We start from the raw sequence: 23843 nt of genomic DNA, 5'->3' as shown, positions 1-23843 counted from the left end.
ATTAATTTTTTTTTGTAATGAGACTATGAAATTCACTGCTGTGGTAGGGTCTATTTTTTAAAAATTTTTTTTTTTATACTGAAGTATAGTTGATTTACAATGTTGTATTAGTTTCAGGCGTACAGCAAACTGGTTTAGTTAGGTATATTTGCATAGCCTTTTCAGGTTCTTTTCCCATATAGGTTATTACAGAGTATTGAGTATAGTTCCTTGTGCCTTAGGAACAACAGTAGGACCTTGTTTATCTGTTATATGTATAGTGGTGTATATGTGTTAATCCCCACCTCCTAATTTATCCTTCTGCCCCGATGGTGTTGTCTTTTCTAGACATGAATTTCTGTGAAACTTTTGCACAGTGTACCATGAGGAATATCAATAACCTCAGATATGCAGATGACACCACCCTTATGGCAGAAAGTGAAGATAAACTAAAGAGCCTCTTGATGAGAGTGAAAAAGCTGGCTTAAAACTCAACATTCAGAAAACTAAGATCATGGCGTCTGGTCCCATCACTTCATGGCAAACAGACAGGGAAGCAATAGAAACAGTGAGAGACTTTACTTTTTTGGGCTCCAAAATCACTGCAGATGGTGATGGCAGCCATGAAATTAAAAGATACTTGCTCCTTGGAAGAGAAGTTATGACCACCTAAACAGCATACTGAATAGCAGAGACATTAGTTTGCCAACAAAGGTCCGTCTAGTCAAAGCTATGGTTTTTCCAGTAGTCATGTATGGATGTGAGAGTTGGGCTATAAAGAAAGCTGAGTGCCGAAGAATTGATGCTTTTGAACTGTGGTGTTGGAGAAGACTCTTGAGAGTCCCTTGGACTGCATGGAGATCCAACCAGTCCATCCTAAAGGAAATCAGTCCTGAATATTCATTGAAAGGGCTGATGCTGAAGCTGAAACTCCCAATACTTTGGCCACCTGATGCAAAGAACTGACTCATTTGAAAAGACCCTATTGTTGGGAAAGATTGAAGACGGGAGGAGAAGGGGACGACAGAGGATTGAGATGGTTGGATAGCATCACCGACTTGATGGACATGAGTCTGAGTAAACTCCTTGCATTGATGATGGACAGAGAGGCTTGGCGTGCTGCAGGCCATGGGGTCGCAAAGAGTCGGACATGACTGAACGACTGAACTGAACTGAACTGAACTGAACCATGAGGACATTTGACCATCTCCTAGTTAGAAGGCTGTCGTGTCTACAAAGAGTATTCTATTTTTTTCTGATTAGCTCAAGAAATGCAAGTTATAATTCTTGGTGCCAAATACAAAATCAAATGCCAGCATTTGATGACAAGGTGGTCATCAAAATTATCCAGAATAGGCATTGATTACTTTTTTTAAAGATTATAATTTAAATAAAAACAAACATTTATCCATTTTGATAGATAATTTGCAGATAGTATGATTCAGTGTATATGAAATGCCCAGAGTAGGTGAATACCTAGAGGCAGAAAGTAGATTAGTGGTCAGGGGCTAGGGGAGGAGGGAATGAGGAGTGACTGCTAATGGGTATGGGATTCCATTTGGGGGTGATGAAAATATTCCAGAATTAGGTAGAGGTGATGGCTGTACAACTTTGCAAATATACCAAAAAGCACTGTAGTATATGAATTATAACTCAATTTTTAAAAAGTGACTTCACAGTTTTCCTAAAGAATAGTAGATAGATAGATAGTCCATTTACCTAAAGGACTCATCCTGTGGAGTTTTCCAAAACAAAGGGCATCCCCCTCTTGCCTTTCCAATCTTGAGGCTCCAGTTATACTTATATTACAATCAAGGTTTCTATTTGTATAGAAGGTCACTGTGCTTTATGGATGAGGGTGGGCAGAATGGGCTGAGGGAGAAGGTCTGGAGATATGAAGGTTACTTGGAGGACTAGTTACAAAGCTCTACAGGACATCAACAAAGACAAATTCAGATCAGGTGAGTGTCACTCAGAGTCACAGCAATTTACCAGATTTGGAGCTGAGAAAGAGACCAGTCTGTCTCAAGTACCTTCTCCAAATCCCACCAATTAAAGATTTAAGCATTTCGTTCTCTCAACAAACTTCTTTGACACTGGGCAATGTCACTGTCACCCGGCATCAGAAGGGATACAAAGATGACCAAGACAAGATCCTTGACTCCAGTAGCTCCCCATGGATAGTGGGGATAAAACCTGCACAGGGATAAATATCCTATAATAAAAAGAGCACTGTAAGAAAAAGGAGGTATAAACCTAAAAGTATGTCAAAGAGGAAGAAATTCTTCCTTTTGGTAGAAGTAAGATCCATTGTTGGAGGATGACTGAGTGTAGACAAGATGGAGGTGAAGGGAAGAGCATTTCAGCGGAAGGAACCGTATGAATAAAGGCACAGCAAACAGAGACACAGAGGCCGGAGAACCTGTCTGGGAAGGAGGAAGGAACCTGGCTGGAACCAAGCTGTGGGAAGGAAAGTCAGAACAACATGGACTGATGGGTTGTCTTTTTAAAACAGAAAAACTGAGCCAGGTGAGAGGGAGAAGAGAGTCCCTAGAAACTGCAAATTTCACAGATCTGTACAGATCTGCAAGGTTTTAGCTTGCAAAAACCATCCCTGATTAGTAAATAGGCCTTTTGTCGGGTTGGAGGGAAAGTGATTTTTGAAAGAATGTTTCATGAAGGACAGTCCTGGTGGGGTGCTGAAGCTAAGAGCGAGGAAGAGCAAGAAGGTGTCTGATGACAGAAGGGGACTCTGACAAAAATGAACGCAAAAATTCCTCCCGCCGTCATTTCCACTATCATCCAGACCACAGGCATTTGTCTCACCCCCAGTAAGTTTGTATCATCAAAAAGATTTTAGAATCACTTGGCTAAAAACCCTGACCTGGTGATAACTGATTCATACACTTGGTTAGCATGAATTAATCTCATATTTAACAGCACACCGTTCCTGGCACACAGAGGCACTCCAACGCTATAAATGAACGTTGTTTGTTCTTTGTTTCAGGGTCTATATTTAGGAGAGGAAATCATTCAAATCTGCACCCTAAAACCTGTATCCTTTTTCAGCACTGAAGTTGGGACAACCTGGGGCCAAAAGGTCCGGTTTTCCACTTTAAACTGAGGTTTTTTCCCCCCTCTCTGTGGGGGTCCCTCGAGTCTCTAGGTCCAGTGGGGGAGGGTCCCAGTTTCAATAACCAATCGCCGCGGAGCCACAGCGCCCGGTCCCTCGTAGCCCCTCCCACCCGCTCAGGTCCCTCCTCCCTCGCACCTGCGCGTCCCCCGCGCTCCGGCTGGTGGGACCGCTTCCAGTCCGCGCCGGCGGGGAGGGGGCTTGGCCTCACCTCTCGCGAGATCGCCTCCCGTGGCCGCGGCCGCAGCTCCGGGCGGCTGACTGGCGGCGTCTGCGCAGCCGCCATGTTCGGTTGCTATGCTGTGGCCCGGGAGACGGGGTGTGCTTGAGGGAGGAGGAGGAGACGGAGTAGGAGGAGGAGGAGGAAGAGGAGGAGGAGGCGGCGGCGGCGGGAGGGACTGAGCGCCCATTGCACTCTCACACACAAACGCTGCTTAGGATTGCCGTCCGTTCGCTCTCGCCCTGCCGTTCCGCTCCTCCTCCTCGCGGTCCTACATTGTTCCCTCAGGACTCCGGGGTCCCCGGGGCTGGATTCTGGGCCCCGCTCCGGGGCCCCCACCCCCGCGACACCGCTGCGGGGCTGGATTAGCTCATCCCCGCAGGGAGGTGCGGGAGCGCGCGGCAGCCCCGCAGTATGAGGTGGTGCCGGCGGCTCGGGGCCGTGGCGCGGCCGCTGCGGCGCCGGCTGCTGGGCGGACGCTGACGGAGCCCCGGGGGCGGCGCGGCCGGGCCTCCAGGCTTTTCTTCTCCAGCCCGGAGGACGCGGCTGGGACACGAAGGTAAGAGGCTCCGGGTCCCGGCCGCCTCTCGGCCCGGCGTGGCGCGCGAGGCTGCTACCTGCGGCCCGCCAGGTGGGGCCGGCCGAAGGCGTGAGGCTGATTTCAAGTCAGGGGGGAAGGATGCTTTTTGCCTACTGCCTTTCTTCGTGGGACCCCTGCTCTCAGCCTCCTGGTGTTTTAGTTGGAATCTCTGTTCTGGGGGAGTCGGGGGAGAAGGGATGGAATAGGTGCGGACATGGAGTGTTCCACGGCCCCTAAACTCTAGGTGAGGTTTTAGAATCTTCAGAGTTTTCCATTGGTGATAGGATTCCTTTTAAAAAAAAAAAATTGGCTCCTTTGAAAGCTTCCTTCTTGCTGCTTGGGCATACTGTCCTACGCTTGAAGTTTTAAGCCTTTTATGATTCTGCCTTTGCATGCTTGTGTTTAGGAACCTGTAGTTGAGCCAAAAGAAAAAGTTGAGGTGTAGCAAAATAGACGTACGGAAGCGCTTCCCAGGGTTTCCTTAACATGGAATAGTTTACAGTGGCACATATATACGCACGGATGGTTCTGGGAAACTTAGAATGGGAGACTTTATGCCTGGGAGGCATTGTACAGTGAACCACAGCGGAGGACAATGTGTATGGGTAGGGTTTTTCAGGCGCTTTTTCTAGGACAGTCTGTGTATCTGCAATATACCAAATGCTGTTAGAATCAGAGATTGGAGTAATATTCGGTTTATGTAACCAAATCTTGGGCCCAGTTGCAACATTACAATTTAAACCATGTTTATGGAGATAAAAAATCAAAACGCTTAAGTATCCGACTTCTAAAGTATGGTTTGAGTAAAAAGAAGACTGTGGGACAGTTAGGCCAGGGTATTTTTTTATCCTGATTTTTGAACCTTAATCTTTGTTGCCAGAGGGAAAAAATATATATTTTTTTAAAGGGGAAGGAGATGACCTTAAAATAAATGATTGTTCAGAGCCCAAAATGTGCTTAATGGAATAGAGCTAGATAGTACATCAGTTAAATCTTGAATTTGAGAAATTCAACCTATATATATATTTTTAAAGGCTTTTTGTAAGCAAAAGTTTTTCTCTACAGAGCTTCTTTACTAACTCATAGTAGAACACAATCATTTTGTGGATCCCACCATTTTTTGTCAGAATAAATTTATGCTCCAATTACCACAGAAGCTATTTTTATCTCTCTCTCTCTGTCTCTTTTTTTAATGCCACACATATCTTTGTCACCTCTTTTCTTTGAAACATGTGCATGGTCCCACAATATGATCTTGAGCGGTTTTTAAGAAGAGACTTATGATCTTATTTTTGTATATGGAAGTGTTTGTGACTTAGCTAGCCTATTTTAAACATTTGGCAAGAGATTTTGAAAACAGGGAGCCATCACTGTTTTGCAGTTTTATTAATTGAGTAGGTTAAAATTAGAAAATCATAGGTGCCTCAAAAGTAGTTATGGATGAAGGTGTGGCTTTCTTATTGCCTGTTTTCCTAGAACCTGCTTAGATTATAGGCTGTGGGTATTGAATTGTTTAAACTTTGTGGTTTTCCCCTGATTTTCTAATTGAATATCTTTTAAAATATCCCTAGTAACTTCGTTACTTTAAATTTGTGACACTTAATTTCTAATTTAGACTAGGCATAACCAGCATTGATTGAACACACTTGCTAAAAATACTTTCTGGGTCAGATGTACTTAGAATGCAGCCTCAGGAAAATTCATTTGAACTGTTCTACTGTGACCAATGTATACTTCGTTATTACAGAAGGACTTAAAACATTATAGACTCTCACGATTAGATTTCATCAGTTCAGGCATAGAAGCCTAACTTTAATGTATTAATATAAAGTACTTCATGTGGAATAGTAATGAAAACTTTTTACAGTGCCTTTTTTTTTTTTAAACTTATGTGACTTCCGTAGACTTATTAAACTCTGATTTGTGTATTTGAGATACTAATATTTTAATTTCGTCTACTAAACATAATTTAAATTGTGTGATAGTATAGTGTGCAGTGTTATCTATTTCGTATTTACTTATGATTTATTCTGAGCTCTTTAAGGGTGGGTGCGTCAGTGGTCATGTTTTTAAGTAAATTATCTTCAAGGAACAAAGTAAGAATGACAGATAATTTCAAGGAGACATTCTTACCGTTACTGAGAGGACTCCCGCCTTTCCTCCCCGCCACCCCTGGATTAATATGGTCAGTTTTAAACAACAAGGAAGCTTTAAAAATATGTAGAAACCTTGTTTGTGGATGCTTAAAGACATGTTTTAAAGCTGTCCTTTAACTGTTAGTTATTAGAAATGTAAAGTTGGAGACCTCACTAGAAATGGCAAGTCTGTGTGACTTAATGTGGCTAAGTATGATTTGTTGCTTCTAAATAAAATTTAGTATTGGCAGAAATTCACTGGTTCCAAGCTGAGTTGAATTTTGTTGTTTTTCTGGGTAATAACATGCATGTTATGAAGTTTTTTATATTCAGTAGTCTAGATTTGTCAAATTAGTTTACTACGTTAAGCTGTGAAGCCTTGAAGATTGGCTTAGTATTCTGGAAATCTTTTTATTGTTTGCCAGAAAAGTACTGTAGGAGGAAGGTTTTATTTCTTCATTTAATATTCGATTAGCACAGATGGTGAGAAGGAGTATAGTGAAGAAGGATTGTAGAATCTTCTCTTAATGTGGAAGTATGGTACCTAGGAGGAATATAATTTATTTCTTTTTCTTTGCGTGATCAGTCAGTACAGTCATATTTAAAATGGAATGGGAAACTAGAGGGGAAATTTATTACATTCTCCTCCGTTTCATTAGAGGTTATTTCCCCCACATTCATTCTTCATTATTCCTAAGCAGAAACACTGGAAGAGAGGTGCAAGTATTTGAAGGAATTGAGGGGAACAGAATGAAAATTAGGCACTGTGGATTATCTTGTGGGAAAGATATTAATTTGGGTGAGTTATTGCATTATTGTGAGTTATTGTATCTCTTAACAAGGAGGTTTTTATAGAGGAGTATAAAGGAAAAAGGATCCAGAACGGACGTGTTTATTGTCTGTTACATGCCAGACTATGTAAAGGGGCTTTTCATGTTATCCCACATAAGCATCAAGTATACTTTGGGAGGTAGGAATTATTAATCCTCTACTTCTCCTCCCCTCTTCCAAATGGGAGCATGAATAACTTGTCAGGGATCATACTGCTAGTAAGTAGAAATTGACTAGGTTTGTCTGATTCTGAGGCTTATTCTTTAGATCATGTTGTCCAGTTAAACTTTTTGCAGTGATGGCAGAATTCTTATTCTGCACTGTCAGATGTGGTAGCCATTAACAGTGTGTGGCACAGATCGAACACAATGTGATTGTTGTGCCCAAGGACCTAAATTTTAAATTGTATTTAATTTTAATCAGCTTAAATACAAATAATCAGATTTCGCTAGTAACTATATTATCGGGAGGGACAACTTTAGATCTTGCTACCTAGAAAACCTGAAGTTTTGTTTGTTTTTGATTTGGGTGTTTTTTCCTTTTTTTTTTTTTTTGCCAAGCCTCACTCACTATTTGTCTTGCAGGATATTAGTTCCCCTACCAGGGATTGAACCCTTGCCTCCTGCAGTGAAAACCCAGAGTCCTAACCACTGGAAAGTGAAAGTGAAAGTCGCTCAGTCGTGTCTGACTTATTGGGACCCCGTGGACTATACATTCCCTGGAATTCTCTAGGCCAGAATAGAGAATACCCACTGGAGTGGGTAGCCCATTCCTTTCTCCAGGGGATCTTCCCAGCCCAGGGATTGAACCCAGATCTGCTGCATTGCAGATGGATTCTTTACTGGCTGAGTCACAAGGGAAGCCCAAGAATACTGGAGTGGGTAGCCTATCCTTTCTTCAGGGGATCTTCCTGACCCAGGAATTGAACCAGGGTCTCATGCATTGCAGCTATCAGGGAAGCTCCTAGCCATTGGACCACCAGGGAATACCCGAAAATCTGAGTTTTGATATTGTATCTGCCACTAGCTTATATATGATGTTAGTTAAGTTACTTAGTTCATGAGCCTCAATTTAATCCCTTGTGAAAATGAAGATGTTATCACTAAAAGATGATCTCTAGTGTCTCTTCTTGCTCTAAAGTTCTTTGATTCTTATTAAAATGTACTGTAGCATTTCATATTTGCAAGCATTATATCTGAACGAACCCCTTCCCCATATACTCACTCCTTATATAAAAACTTTTGTTTGTTTAGTCAGTTTCTCTTTGGGAAAAAAGTTATGTTTAAAGCACATAAAGGCTAATGGATTATTTTACCCTCAGTTGTTTGGCGAAAACACTGTGTAACCAAAGACAGTACTTTACTTTGAAACAAGTTTTGAATCTTTAAAGATCTTATTTTCAGCATGCCACTTGGTGGTGGTTTAGTTGCTAAGTTGTGTCTGACTTAGGGGGTCACTGAGGGTTGGACACGACTGAGCAACTTCACTTTCACTTTTCACTTTCATGCACTGGAGAAGGAAATGGCAACCCACTCCAGTGTTCTTGCCTGGAGAATCCCAGGGACGGCAGAGCCTGGTGTGCTGCCGTCTGTGGGGTCGCACAGAGTCGGACATGACTGAAGTGACTTAGCAGCAGCATGGACTCTTGGGACCCCATGGACTGTAGCCTGCCAGGCTTCTCTGTCCATGGGATTCTTAAGACAAGAATACTGGAGTGGGTTGCCATTTCCTTCTCCAGGGGTTCTTCTCAACCCAGGGATCGAACCCAGGTTTCCTGCATTACAGGCAGATTCTTTACCAACTGAGCTACAAGGGAAGCCCAATGCCACTTATCATTTGAAAATATATTACAGTTCTTGTTGCTTATCAGGTTAATTCCAAACTTTGGAATTAATTTGCTTGACCTTATAGGTTTCCTGCCAGCTTCATCTCACTACCCCTGTTTCTCATTTGTGCTTAAAAAGAAAGCATTCTTTAACATTCTTTTTTCGTCCCCCTGCCCTCGTTTCTTCAGTTTAAACATTCCTGTCTCCAGTCCACGGATCTTCCCAGGTGGCATTTGTGGTAAAGAACCTGCCTGCTAGAGATGCAGGTTTGATCCCTGGGTTGGGAAGATCCCCTCGAGGGGGGCATGGCAGCCCACTCCAGTATTCTTGCTTGGAGAATCCCCATGGACAGAGGAGCCTGGCAAGCTACAGTCCATAGGGTCGCACAGAGTTGGACACTACTGAAGTGACTTATTAGCATGCACGCACATCTCCAGTCCACAAGTCTTCCACAGAATTCACCGTTTTTTGGAAGAATGATGCTTAATCCAGTCATGATCAGCTTTTGAATCCTAGTAATGAGTACCCTGGTGTTACTATATGATTATTTATATATAGTTTCTTGAGTTCTTCCTTCTCCTTAAAAAAAAAAATAGTTTTATTTATCTTTTTGCTGTGCCGGGTCTTTGGTTGCTGTGGGGCCTTTTCTCTAGTTGCGGTGCTCGGGCTTCTTACTGTGGTTTCTTGTTGTGGAGCTTGACTCTGGAGTGCAAAGCCTTCAGTAGCTGTGGCACATGGGCTCAGTAGTTGTGGCTCCCAGGCTTTAGAGCACAGGCTCAATAGTTGTGGTACATGGGCTTAGTTGCTCTGTGGTATGTGGGATCTTCCCGGATCAGGGATCAAACATGAGTTTCCTGCGTTGGCAGGCAGATTCTTTACCACTGAGCCACCAAGGAGGCCCCTAGAGTTCTTTCTTCTTAAGTTTTTATATGTTACCTACTGTGTGTCCTTAATAAACGTGTTAAAAAATAAAAAATAGGGGTTGTTTCTTCTGTATTCTTGATGAGTTTAGACCATTTCTCAGCAATTCTGCTTTTAAAAAGTTGCTAATAAAAAAATTATAAATACTATAACAACATTCACCCATAATCACTACTCTAAAAGATATTTTTGTTTCCTTCCAGGCCATTGTCTTATTGTAGTTTTTTATACAGTTGTAGAGATAACAATTTTGGAGTTTAATATATTGGAAATGTTGCATTGTAGAGGAAGAACAATATAGGGAAAAGGTGACAGACTTTGGAGTGAGGGAGATATGGGTAGGAATCTGGTCTCATAAACCTTGGAAAAACTATGTAACCTCTGTGCTTACCTTCTTGTCTGAATTTAGGATAATGGTATTTGCCTTTCAATTGTTGGGAGGATTAGGATAATATATATAAAGCATCCAGCATTATTCTTTAAATAGAAGAGATGATCAGTAAATGGTAACGTATTATTTCCTGTTTTCCCATTCCCATCTTCATGAATATAAACAATTGCTTAGACAGTCAGGTGATTTATCAATCAGGTGGTTTAGTCTTTTACCTTTCGTTGAATATTTTGGTTGTTCCTAAAGTTCCCACTGTTACAGTCTGCAGTGAAGATTTTTGTGCTTATAGCTTGTTTGTAGGTTTGTTTCCTCAGTCTAAAACTTAAAACTCTAGGACTAGGATAATGGTTTGAATATCTCTCTCTGCCAAATCTCTTGTAGAACAAACAGTGGGTGTTCTTGTTTGGGGAAAAATACAAATTTTATTATAAAATTATACTTTGTTGTTTTAGTTAATGTATTTTGAAAATTTTGGCTTATTGGGAAATGATATAGTGAACATTTATTTGTGTGTAATTAAACAGACATTTGAATGGCTGATATAGACATCACTGGTATACCAGTAAATAAGACATGATTCTTGGCCTTGAGCTCAAATTCTAGGGTGGTAACGTATGTCAGCAATTAAAATTCAGAGTGACAAGTGTAGTAAGATCTGTGGAAAGGAGAGTGGCATATGAGCAGCGTCTTGAAGGATGAGTAGGGATTGATCTCTGGGTAGAGAGAACAGCATGTACAAAAAGGCAAGCATGAGAGGATCCATGCTTTAGAGAAGTGGTCTGTTGGATGGGTGTTGGTGTCTGATTTTATGTGTGAATCCGTGTGCTTCTATATGTTTATTGACTGTGGTAGGAGATAAAACCTTGTGGGGGTCCTTGTTTGGGCTGTGAGTGCAATCATATTAAGACCTTTAGAATGGAGCTTCCCAACTGGGCTGCCTTGATGGCTTATCCTTGTGCCAGAGAATAAGATAGCTGTCAGTGTATGTGACCAAAGCACATTGGACCCACCAGGGTGGTTTTTTTTGACCTAGAATAATCTCCTTGGCTTGTCCCAGTGAGCTAAAAATTATTTTCTTTGGTGCAAGTTGGGAAAAGCATTGGGAAAAGCACTGTTAGTATTGGAAAGTTTATGGTACCCACACTTCTCCTGGCATTCTCGTGTATGCAGTCAAAAATAAAACCACTACCAAACCTTAATATAAAAATGAAGGAAGTCCTGTCAAAGTCCTCATCTTTTCTCTCCTCTCTTCTCCTCCTCCCCCCAGGGATTACTAGTTGATTATTTTATGTGTGTATCTGAAATATCTTTTTGGTGCTTCTGCATTGCTAGTGCCCTACAGGAGTCTTTTGTCTGCCTATTGGGAAATCAACATTTACATTGGGAGCAATTACAGGTATTTAAATAAGGAAAGATAAACCTTGACTTCTAAATAATGATGCAAAGATACAAGGATGGTGCAAAGATGAGGTTAGAAGGAGCAGAGAAACCGGTTAGGATGCTCTTGCAGTAGTCCAGGTGAGAGGTGATAAGAGCCAGAAATGAGGAAATAAAGATGAGGGTGTCAGGCTGGAACTGAAAACTGATGAGGCAGTTTCCTGAGAACTGAGAGTCCATTTGGTTGTAGTGGAAGAGGAAGAGTTGATGCTGCTGCTAAGACTTCTCTTTGGGCAACTGGAAAGGGAAGACCAAATAATTTTTATTGAGTACCTATAGTGAACCAGGTGTTTTGCTAGGCACCAAGGTTTGTCATGAGTTCTCACTGAATTTTTAAAATTAATTTATTTTGAAATAATTTCAGACATACAGAAACATTGCAAAAATAGCACAAAGAGCTTCAGAATCCCCTTCAACTTCCTTTTCCTTGAACTATTCTTGCCTCTTAAAAAAAAAACTTTTTGTAAGATTTGACTCTTTATAGCACTTTTAGTTTCACAGCAAGATTGAGGGGAAGGTACAGAGATGACCCATAAGCTCTCTCATCTCTACACATGAACCTCAACCAGTTTTGGATGCAGTACTACATATATATTGTGTGTAAACAGAATATAAACCTGCACATCTTGTACTTGGCTCACTCTAGGGGTTGCAGTGAAGCCTTCTCTTTCAGGTGCCCAGAGAAGGAACCTTGACATTGTCGTCAACCCTTTCCTTCTCTGTTACTGAATTCTCAAATGTCAGTGAAACTACCTAATCATCTTATTTTTGGTCTCTCATTTTCATCTCTACTTAAAACCATTTCAGAGGAATGTACCATTTCTCATCTAAATAGACTTTCCTGAACCATCTCAGAGCAAGATGCAGACATGATGCCTATCATTCCTAAATAATCTAGTGTGTTTTTACCAGAACATGGGCAGTCTCTTACAAAACTCCCAAATCAGGAGATCAGCATTGACACAGCAGTACCTTCAAAATTCCAGATGCCTACAACTCAATATTTTAAAAAAACCCAATCAAAAATTGGGCAAAATACCTACATAGACCTTCTTCTTCAAAGAAGACATACAGATGACTGACAAGCACCTGAAAAGAAGCTCAGCATTACCAATTATTGGGGAAATGTGAATCAAAACAACTGAATACAATGAGATATTACCTTTCACCAGTCAGAATGGCCATCATCCAAAGGTCTACAAATAATAAATGCTAGAGAGAATGTGGACAAAAAGGATCCCTGCTACATTGTGAAAATGTAAATTGGTGCAGCGGCTATGGAGGTTCCTTAAAGGACTGAAAGTAGAGCTACCATATGATCCAGCAGTCCAACTCCTGGGCATATATTGTGGAGAAAACCGTGATTTGAAAAGATATATGCACTTCAGTGTTCATTGCAGCACTGTTTACCTGGCCATGGAAGCAGCCTAAATGTCCATTGACTGATGAACGGAAAAAGAAGGTGTGGTACATATATATGATAGGATATTACTCAGCCATAGCAAAGAAAGAGATTAATGCCATTGGTGGCAACATGGATGGACCTAGAGATGGTCATACTAAGTAAAGTAAGCCAGACAGAAAGACAAATATCATTCAGTATCACTTAGGTGTGGTTATCAAAAGGGGAAAGGAAGCAGGGACAGGGATAAATTAGAAGTTACACACTTGTAACACTTGTTGTTCAGTCTTAAGTTGTGTCCTACTTTGTGACCTCATGGACTGTAGCACACCAAGCTCCTCTGTCCTTCACTGTCTCCTGCTGCTGCTGCTAAGTTGCTTCAGTCGTGTCCGACTCTGTGCGACCCCATAGACGACAGCCCACCAGGCTCCCCCGTCCCTGGGATTCTCCAGGCAAGAACACTGGAGTGGGTTGCCATTTCCTTCTCCAGTGCATGAAAGTAAAAAGTGAAAATGAAGTCGCTCAGTCGTGTCTGACTTTTGGCCACCCCATGGACTGCAGCCTACCAGGCTCCTCCATCCATGGGATTTTCCGGGCAAGAGTACTGGAATGGGGTGCCATTGCCTTCTCCTCACTGTTTCCTGGATTTTGCTTAAATTCATGTCTATTGAGACGGTGATGCTGTCTAACCATTTCATCCTCTGCCTCCCTCTTCTCACTTGCCTTCAATCTTTCCCAGCATCAGGGTCTTTTCCAATGAGTTAGCAGCTCATCGCATCAGGTGGCCAAAAGTATTGGAGCCTCAGCTTTAGCATCAGTCCTTCCAGTGAATATTCAGAGTTGATTTCCTTTAGGATTGACTAGTTTGATCTCCTTGCAGTCCAAGGGATTCTCAGGAGTCTTCTCCAGCACCACAGTTCTAAAGCATCAACTCTTCTGTGCTCAGTCTTCTTTACGGTCCAATTCTCACATCCATACATGACTACTGGAAAAACTATAGCTTTGACTATATGGACCTTTGTTGGGAAAGTGATGTCTTTGCTTTTTAATACACTGTCTAGGTTTTGCATCTAGGTCATCTGATGTGAAGAGCTGACTCATTGGAAAAGACTCTGAGCTGGGAAAGATTGAGGGCAGGAGGAGAAAGGGGGGGCGACAGAGGATGAGATGGTTGGATGGCATCACTGACTCAATGGGCATGAGTTTGAGCAAACTCAAGGAGTTAGTGAAGGACAGGGAGGCCTGGCGTTCTGCAATCCATGGGGTCACAAAGTGTTGGACATGACTTAGAGACTGAACAACAGCAAGGTTTGTAATAGGTTTCTTTTCAAGGAGCAAGTGTCTTTGAATTTCATGGCTAGAGTCACTGTCAGCAGTGATTTTGGAGGCCACGAAAATAAAATCTATCACTGCTTCCACTTTTTCCCATTCTATAGGCCATGAAGCAGTGGGACTGGATGACATGATCTTAGTTTTTTTAATGCTGAGTTTCATGCCATCTTTTTCATCTCTCCTTTTTTGCCTTCATCAAGAGGCTATTTAGTGGTATAATATGCATATCTGAGATTATTAATATTTCTTCTGATAATCTTGATTCCCACTTGTCATTCATCTTGCCTGGCGTTTCGCATGATAGACTCTGCATAGAAGTTACATTAGCAGAGTGACAATATATAGCCTCGTCATACTCCTTTCCCAATTTTGAACCAGTCAGTTGTTCTGTGTCTGTTGCTTCTTTATCCACATACAGATTTCTTAGGAGACAGGTAAGGTGGTCTTGTATTCCCATCTCCTTAAAAATTTTCCACAGTTTGTTATAATCCACACAGTCAAAGGCTTTAGCAGTCAATGAAGCAGATGTTTTTCTCAAATTACCTTTCTTTCTTCATAATCCAATGGATGTTGGCAATTTGATCTCTGGTTCCTCTGCCTGTTCGAAATTCAGCTTGTATACCCAACTTGTATATCTGGAAGTTCTCAGTTCACATATTGCCGATGCCAGCTTGAAGGATTTTGAGCACAACCTTGCTACCATGTGGAATGAGTGCAATTGTACAGTAGTTTGAACATTCTTTGGCATTGCCCTTCTTTGGGATTGAAATGAAAACTGACCTTTTTCAGTTTTGTGGCCGCTGTTGCATTTTCCAAATTTGTTGATATATTGAGTGCAGCACTTCAGCAGCATCATCTTTTAGGATTTTAAATGGCTCAGCTGGAATTCCATCACCTCCATTATCTTTGTTCATAGTCATGTTTCCTAAGGCCTACTTGACTTCACACTCAAGGATGTCTGGCCCTAGATGAGTGACCACACCATTGTGGTTATCCAGGTTGTTAACACCTTTTTGTATAGTTCTTCTGTGTATTCTTGTCACCTCTTCTTAGTTTCTTCTACTTCAGTTAGGTCCTTACCATTTCTGTCATTTATTGTGTCTGTGTTTGCATGAAATGTTCATTTGATATCTCCAGTTTTCTTGAAGAAATCTCTATAGTCTTTCCCATTCTCTTGTTTTCCTCTATAACTTTGCATTATTCATTTAAGAAGGTCCTATCTCTCCTTGCTGTTCTCTGAAACTCTGGTGGAGTGGGTTGCCATTCCCTTCTCCAGGGGATCTTCCGCACCCAGGGATTGAACTTGGGTCTCCTGCGTTGCAGTCGGTTCTTTACCGACTGAGCCACTAGAAAAACCCCTTTGTATAAACTACTATGTATAAAGTAGGTAACTAACATGGACCTACTGTATAGCACAGGGAACTATACTCAATAATATGTAATAACCTGTAAGCGAAAGGAATCTGAAAAAGAATAAAGGGACTTTCCTGGTGGCTCACAGAGTAAAGAATCGTCCTGCAATGCAGGAGACCTGGGTTTGATCCCTGGGTCGGGAAGATCCCCTGGAGAAGGAAATGGTTACCCACTTCAGTATTCTTGCCTGGAGAATTCTATGGACAGAGGCGCTTAGCAAACTACAGTTCATGGGGTCACAAAGAGTTAGACACAACTGAGTGACTAACACACACACACACATATATAAAACTGAATCACTGTACTGTACACTTGAAACTTACACTACACTGTAAATCAGTTATCAGTTCTGTTGCTCAGTTGTGTCTGTTTGTGACCCGATTGACTGCAGCATGCCAGGCTTCCCTGTCCATCATCAACTCCTGGAGCTTGCTCATACTTATGTCCCTTGAGTTGGTGATGCCGTCCATCCATCTCATCCTCTGTCGTCCCCTTCTCCAGACTTCAGTCTGTCCCAGCATCAGGGTCTTTCTGGTGAATCAGTTCTCATCAGGTGGCCAAAGTATTGGAGCTTCAGCTTTAGCGGTGGTTCTTTCAGTGAATATTCAGGACTGATTTCCTTTAGGATTGACTGGTTTGATCTCCTGCAGTTCGAGGGACTCTTAAGGGTCTTCTCCAACACCACAGCTCAAAAGCATCAATTCTTCGGTGCTTAGCTTTCTTTATGGTCCAACTCTCACCATCCGTACATACTAATGGAAAAACCATAGCCTTGACTATATGGCCCTGAGTTGGCAAAGTAATGTCTCTGCTTTTTAATATGCTGTCTAGGTTTGTTAATAGCTTTTCTTGCAAGAAGCAAGCATCTTTTAATTTCATGGCTGCAGTCACCATCTGCAGTGATTTTGGATTCCAAGAAAATAAAGGCTGTCACTGTTTCCACTGTTTCCCCATCTATTTTCCATGAAGTGATGGAACTGGATGCCATGATCATCGTTTTTTGAATGTTGAGTTTTAAGCCAGCTTTTTCACTCTCCTCTTTCACTTTCATCAAGAGGCTCTTTAGTTTCTCTTTGCTTTCTGCCATAAGGGTGATGTCATCTGCATATCTGCTGCTGCTGCTAAGGTGCTTCAGTCGTGTCCGACTCTGTGTTACCCCATAGACGGCAGCCCACCAGGCTCCCCCATCCCTGGGATTCTCCAGGCAAGAACACTGGAGTGGGTTGCCATTTCCTTCTCCAGTGCATCAAAGTGAAAAGTGAAAGTGAAGTCGCTCAGTTGTGTCCGACTCTTAGCGACCCCATGGACTGCAGCCCACCAGGCTCCTCCATCCATGGGATTTTCCAGGCAAGAGAACTGGAGTGGGGTGCCATTGCCTTCTCTGCTGCATATCTGAGGTTATTGATATTTCTCCTGGCAGTCTTGATTCCACCTTATGCTTCATCCAGCCTGACATTTTGCATGATGTACTCTGCGTATAAGTTAAATAAGCAGGGTGACAGTATACACCCTTGATGTACTCCTTTCCCAATTTGGAACCAGTCCATTGTTTCATGTCCAGTTCTAACTGTTGCTTCCTGACCTGCATACAGATTTCTCAGGAGGCAGGTAAGGTGGTCTGTTATTCCCGCCTCTTTAAGAATTTTCTACAGTTTGTTATGATCCACACAAAGGCTTTAGAATAGTCAGTGAGGCAAAAATACATGTTTTTCTGGCATTCTCTTGCTTTTTCTATGATCCAACGGATGTTGGAAGTTTGATCTCTGGTTCCTCTGCCTTTTCTAAGTCCAGCTTGAATATCAGGAAGTTCTTGGTCCACATACTGTTGAAGCCTGGCTTGGAGAATTTTGAGCAGACAGAGCTAGGAAATACATATATATATATATGCATTTGAATATACATATACGTATTTGTATACACATTTGAATCTCTTTCTTCATCTAACTATGTATATATATTTAAAAGAAGAACTGACTCATTTGAAAAAACCCTGATGCTGGGACAGACTGAAGTCTGGAGAAGGGGATGACAGAGGATGAGATGGTTGGATGGCATCACTGACTCAATGGGCATGAGTTTGAGCAAGCTCCAGGAGTTGGTGATGGACAGGGAGGCCTGGCATGCTGCAGTCCATGGGGTCACCAAGAGTTGGACACAGCTGAGCAACTGAACTGAACTGATACTCAGAAGTTCACACTGATAATCCATTTCCAGTCCAACACTCGAGAGTTCTTTCCAGTTGTCCCTTTTCTGTATTTTTAAGTCTCGTCTTCAGCAGTGAGAGATGGGCTCCATTATCCTTAGTACATTTACTTATTTGCTCAGCCCCCTTGTAGGTGCCAGTCCCTCTGCCCCAGGTTAGTTGTTTCCTGCCCGCCACCTCAGGCCCATGGCATGGGGTCCACAGGGCATGCTGTCAAGTCTGAGCTAGGAAGGGAAGGAGAAGTCTCATTTAATCTTTTTATTTTCCTTATTTAATCCAAACAAAAATTGTCAGAAAGGTGTTATCCCTAGTTTTAAAGGTGTTAACCCCTAGGATAACAATGATGAAATTCAGAAAGATGTGTGACTTTGGATGTATTCCCATGTAAATAACAGATATTTTGGATTCAGATGTGCATGATGTTGAAGCATCTTCTTCCTCCTGTACTGACTGCATAACCTCCAACTTCCTGAAAATTCTTGGGAAATCAAAGTGTCAGAATTCAGTGTTATACAGATGGTAGTTGAAGCAGTGGATGTGACTTGTACTGCTTATGAAGTGTGTGTAAAGTTAGGACGAAGGCCACTGTGAGGGCCCCTCCAGCATCGTGTAAAGGATAAGGGCTCTCAGCAATGAGAGGAGAGTCCAGTTGTGTGGGGGAAGGTGATGGAAGAAGTTAGTGTAAGGTGTCAGATTCTACAGAGAGAGAGATGAGATCCAAAGTGCTTTGAATTTGAGGGAAGGTTGTTATGATCCTGGACTTCCCTGGTGACTCAGTGGTAAAGAACCCACCTCCCAGTGCAGGAGATGCAAGTTTAATCCCTGGGTTGGAAAGAAGGAAATGGAGGAAAGAAGGAAATGGCAATCTACTCTAGTATTCTTGCCTGGGAAATCCCATGGACACAAGAGCTTGTTGTGCTACAATCCATGGGGTTGCAAAATAATTGTACATGACTTAGTGACTAAACAACAGCATATTATGACCTTAGCTAATTGGTTTTCAGGTGTTTAGGCAGACCACCTGTACCAGAATCAAGTGAGCTACTGAATAAAAATATCAATTCTGCAGGTTTCTTTTCAGACTGCATAGAGTTTTTAAAGGGTAGGTGAAGAATGTGGAGGTTACCACCAGGAAACCTGCTTAAATGCTGTGCTGCTGCTGCTGCTACAGTTATTCTAAGGTATAGTAAAGTTTGAGATTCATTGTAGCAGAAGAGTTACAATAGAAGGATGTGATGAGAGTAAATAGAGGAAACTAGACATAGCAGTAAATGTGGACTAGATGACACTAAGAAATTTGGTCATAAGGGGAAGAAGGAAGATCTCTTAGGTCAGAGAGGAATAGGGAACAGAATCAAGAAAAATATCTTATTTTTTGGCTGTGCCACTTGTCTTGCAGGATCTTAGTTCTCCAGTCAGGGATCAAACCCAGGTCCTGCCAGTGAAAGCGCCAAATCCTAACCACTGGATGCCATGGAATTCCTGAAAAAATATCTTTTTTTTTTAAGATTACATGCACCTTAATATTTTGGGGGGATTAAGAGAAGGAAACTGTAGTAATTATTGGAAAATAGGTAAGAGAAACTACATAGCAACAGCTGCTATCAAAAAAATGTCCTGAATGAACTTTGGTAGACAACTGAGCCAACTCCCTACACCCATTTCAAATGATTGCCATCTTACAGTAAGTTCTGGAGTTATTCCGGGGTCATTGTTAGTTTTGCCATTAATTAAATATGTGTATTGCCCTTTTGTTAGATAATTGTTAAGTATGGCTACTTCATTCAAATTTCAAAATAATATTAAAAAGCATATAATTAGAAGTCTCAATACTCCTCTTATCTCTGTCTGTCCCATCCCTGCTCTCTATAGGTAACCGCTTTTGTTTTTGTATATTTTACCAGTATTTATGCAAAGAGAAATAAAAAAAATGTAAATTATTGTTTTCCCCTATCTTTGTATGTAGATGGTAGCCCACTATATTAATGTTTTATATACTAATTCTTTCATTTAAAACATACCTTGGAGACCCTTTGACTCAGTATTCAGAGAGCTTCCCACGTTTTTCTTTCCTTATTTAAATACAGTGACATGTTCTATTGTGTGGGTATACTCTTAGGCTAGCTGATCCTAATTATTTAAACTTTTACTCTAGTTTTTTAGATTCTTTTACTTGTGTAACTCATTTACTTTCACCTCAGTATGGACTGGAGCTCCTGTGAGGCATTTTGCATCAGTGACCAGCCTTACTTTCTTTACCTGAAGTCCTCTAATGCCTCCTTGGGCTTCCTTGGTAGCTCAGCTGGTAATGAATCAGCCTGCAGTATAGGAGACCACAGCTCGATTCCTGGCTTTGGAAGATCCCCGGGAGAAGGGATTGACTACCCAATCCAGTATTCTTGGTCTTCCCTGGTGGCTCAGATGGTAAAGAATCAATCTGCATTTTGGGAGACCTGGGTTCAGGCGCTGAGTTGGGAAGATCCTCTGGAGGAGGACATGGCAACTCACTCCAGCGTTCTTGCCTGGAGAATCCCCAGGGACAGAGGAGCCTGGAGGGCGCCAGTCCGTGGGATTGCAGAGTTGGACACGACTGAACGGCTAAGCACAGCACAGTGCCCCTTTGGGTAAGCTTTCGGACCTTGTGGCCAAGCAAAAGACTTTCTTATTTCTGTAGCTTAGATGAAAAAACTCTGTAACTTATCTTTTTATAAGAAGAAAAGGATAAAACTAATATTCCTTGAACTCTACCAGATGTTTTAATGTATGAGGTCACATTTCGTTCTCCTGCCAACCCTGTGCAATAGGTAGTGTTATCTGCTTTTTATAGATAGAGAAGCTGAGGCTCAAAAAGCTGAGTTGTCTAGACCTTCACAGCTAGAAAATAATGGATTTAGGTTTTGAAAGTAGGTTAATTTGAGTACTGAACCTGTGTCTTTTCTGCTGCTGTCCTATTTTCTGTCTCCTGTTTTTGAATTCGTGAACTCCAGTATTATAACTGGAGCTCTGTACTATGCTGTAAGCCTTTTCTTAAGAACCATGAAATAAGACATGTTTCCCTAATGTGTGTTTCTGACAGCTGGGGTACCACCTGCTTATCTGCTCTCTACAGCTCGGGCTCCGCTTCCCTGGGTCACTGCCTATTGCCTGGCACTCTAAAATGGATATCATTTTCTTATCGCCTGTCTGGATTGCCTCTCATCATCACTCTTCAGTTTCCCTTTCTGCCCTCATGGTGCTGTCTTGTAGCCCTATCACCACTTGGCAGGATGATGCTTGGGCACAACTTATGGGTGATTTTTTTGGAAAGAGCATTGTATCCTATCTGGACTTTTATAATAGTCTACTTAAGGTGCATTCCGCCATTGGTGTTGCCCTTTTAATCCATCCTCTTTATTACTACCAGAGTGATCTGACATGCACATCTGACCACTTGATACTTCTGCTCATAATTTTGTTATTTCCTTTCCATCTGCTTGTAAAGTAAAATCTAAACCCATAGTCAGCCCCTTGTCCACCTATTTAAGCCTCTCTACTGGTATTACCTGGTACTTATAATGCCTTGAATGTGATATGTGCTCATTAATATGGACTACTGGTGGCTCAGACGGTAAAGAACCTGCCTGCAGTGTGGAGACTGAAGTTTGATCCCTGGGTCGGGAAGATCCCCTGGAGAAGGGAGTGTCCATCCTCTCTAGTATTCTTGCCTGGAGAATTCCATGGACAAAGGAGCTACATAGTCCTGGTGGGCTACATAGTCCATGGGGTTGCAAAGAGTCAGACACAAGTGAGCGGCTAACATTTTCACTTTCAGTTTTCACTCTTCCAATGAATAGAACTTTCCAAGGAGATTAATATTTGGGAAATTTCAGTCTTTAAGTTGGTATTCTTTTTTTTTTTTCCCCCAGTTTTCTTTTTAAGATACTTCTTATTGAATGGAAGTATTATAAAATATTTCACAAACTTCAAGAATTTCCAAATTGTGTACTATGCCCAATCCATACTTGTGTCAGTCCCAGTGACTTACTACACAATCTAATAGGGAAATGGGGAATCTTCAGTGGAAAGGGTTTTGTGATTTGGAAAAGTTCCCCCAAGTGATCTGATATTGTGACCCACCTTGCATCTGGTTATTTTTATGGTTTTTGAACTACAGAAGTTTTTGTAATTAATTTGGCAGTCATACTTGACCTGTACTCATGTTAGGTTGTTATACATTATTCCCCATAGAGTGAACATTCTCTTTTAAAAAAATATTTATTTCACTGTGACGGGTCTTAGTTGTGGCTCATGAGCTCTCATTGTGGTGTGTCAGCCTCTTTAGTTGCAGCATGCAGGCTTCTCTCTAGTTGTGGCGCATGGGCCCAGATGCCCACCCCGTGGCATGTGGGATATTAGTTCCTTGACCAGGGATTGAACCTGCATTGGAAGGCAAGTTCCTAATCACTGGACACTAAGGAAGTCCTTAGAGTGAACATTCTTAAGGTTTTCCAAAGAAATTTTAATAGCAGTGTGGCTAATACAGACAGACACAACCAAGAATGTTACTTAATCTAAGGTAGCTGTGCAATATCACCTCTTATAATTTAACTATTCTGAAATTCAAAACAATTCTGAAAGTGTTTTGAAACCAGAGGTTTCAGATACAGGATTGTAGACCTGAAGCAATTTTTATTACTACTAGTTTCCCTAGAGGACAGTGATAAATGACAGTTTGTTTTATTTTGTTTTAATAAACAATATTTAACTAAGTATTTAAAATAATTTTCTAACTATTTACACTTTACCTAATTAAGATATCTTTAATTAGAATATCTCTTTTAGTGATAGTGTAGCTAGGCTTTTAAAAAAAATTACTGATTTCATTTCTTATTGGAAACATTAAGTTTTTTGTTCATTTTTCTGATAGGGTCTTAATTTTTTTTTCTTGCCAATTTGTAATATTACAGACGTTAACTGCTTTTTCTGTTAGTGCAGTAGCATGCTTTTGACATAGTCTAAGCTTTTTGTATCCAACACATCAGTAGGAAAAGAAGCAAGGTGAAAATTCATGAACTTGTCGTTTAAGAGGGTGACTGTGTTCTTTTGCCCAATGTCCTGTCTTACTCAGAAGTAAAAAAGCTGAGGTTTTTTACCACGGCCACCAAAGCCCTACGTTGCCTGTAGCTCCTGCTTGCTCTCTGACTACTCTCCTTGTCTACTTTTCGCAGCGTGCACTGGCCTCTTTGCTTTTCCGGGGACAGGCTTCTACGTGTGTGCTTCTACATCAGGTCTTCGTGCTGTTCTTCCTTCTGCCTGGAACACATTTCAAGGCACGTGCTCCAGGCAGAGTATCCATATGACTCACTCTTGCACTCCCTTTCAAGTCTGCCAAAAATGACCTTCTCAGTCATGCCTCCCCTGAGTACTGCATCTAAAATTGCTCTCTGCTCCAACATTCTCTGCTTTCTACTTTGTAACTTTTTTCTTTCCTCATTAGAAAGAAGCTTCATAAGGGCAGGAGCTTTTACCTTCTTTTATTTGTTGATATAGTCATGTTGCTTCCCTGTATATCTAACATATAGACATTTAATTTGAGAGTTTTATTTTTTATAAGTTTCAGAGTTTTATTGGTGAAATCAAAATACAGTAATTGAATATATTTTGTTGTATTTAGTCTAATAATGAGAAGAATATAATTCTTTTTTATAGGATAATATTTACCTTCAGTAGGGTTCAAAGTTAGTATCCCCTATCATTGGATCAATTGAGAATATTCATCTGTAAAAATCATTCTTACGTCGTGACCCCAAAACAGTGAACAGGTTTGGTCTGTGGGCCGTAGTTTGCTGACCTCTGGACTATGTGACCTTTGCCCAAATTAATGCAAATTCATCCACAGTAGTTTTTAGTATCTTTCCACCTACAGTGGTTGCTGTTCCTCTGATGAATTGTGTTCCATCCAACTGGATTACTGTTGTTTCTTGGATATTAGTTTCTGAGGCTTTTAATAATACTGTTTTAATTCTGGTGTAACTAGAATATATTAATAAAAGCATTTGCG

At 41.4% G+C, this 23843-nt stretch overlaps 1 protein-coding gene across 2 annotated transcripts in view; it reads left to right on the top strand.

Annotated features, from left to right (window-relative positions):
- Positions 1-3330: 3330 nt before the first annotated feature.
- PTPN4 (protein tyrosine phosphatase non-receptor type 4) overlaps positions 3331-23843 on the top strand; it is a 194246-nt gene continuing 173733 nt past the window's right edge. For both annotated transcript variants that reach the window (XM_040228963.1, XM_040228962.1), the window contains exon 1: positions 3331-3891. The gene's annotated coding sequence lies outside the window, so the exon portion shown is untranslated. The remainder of the gene's footprint in view (positions 3892-23843) is intronic.

Source organism: Oryx dammah, unplaced genomic scaffold (assembly GCF_014754425.2).
Source record: "Oryx dammah isolate SB20612 unplaced genomic scaffold, SCBI_Odam_1.1 HiC_scaffold_27, whole genome shotgun sequence".
Taxonomy (NCBI): domain Eukaryota; kingdom Metazoa; phylum Chordata; class Mammalia; order Artiodactyla; family Bovidae; genus Oryx; species Oryx dammah.
The sequence above is the reverse complement of the archived record's forward strand: the minus strand, read 5'-3'. Positions and strand labels throughout refer to the sequence as shown.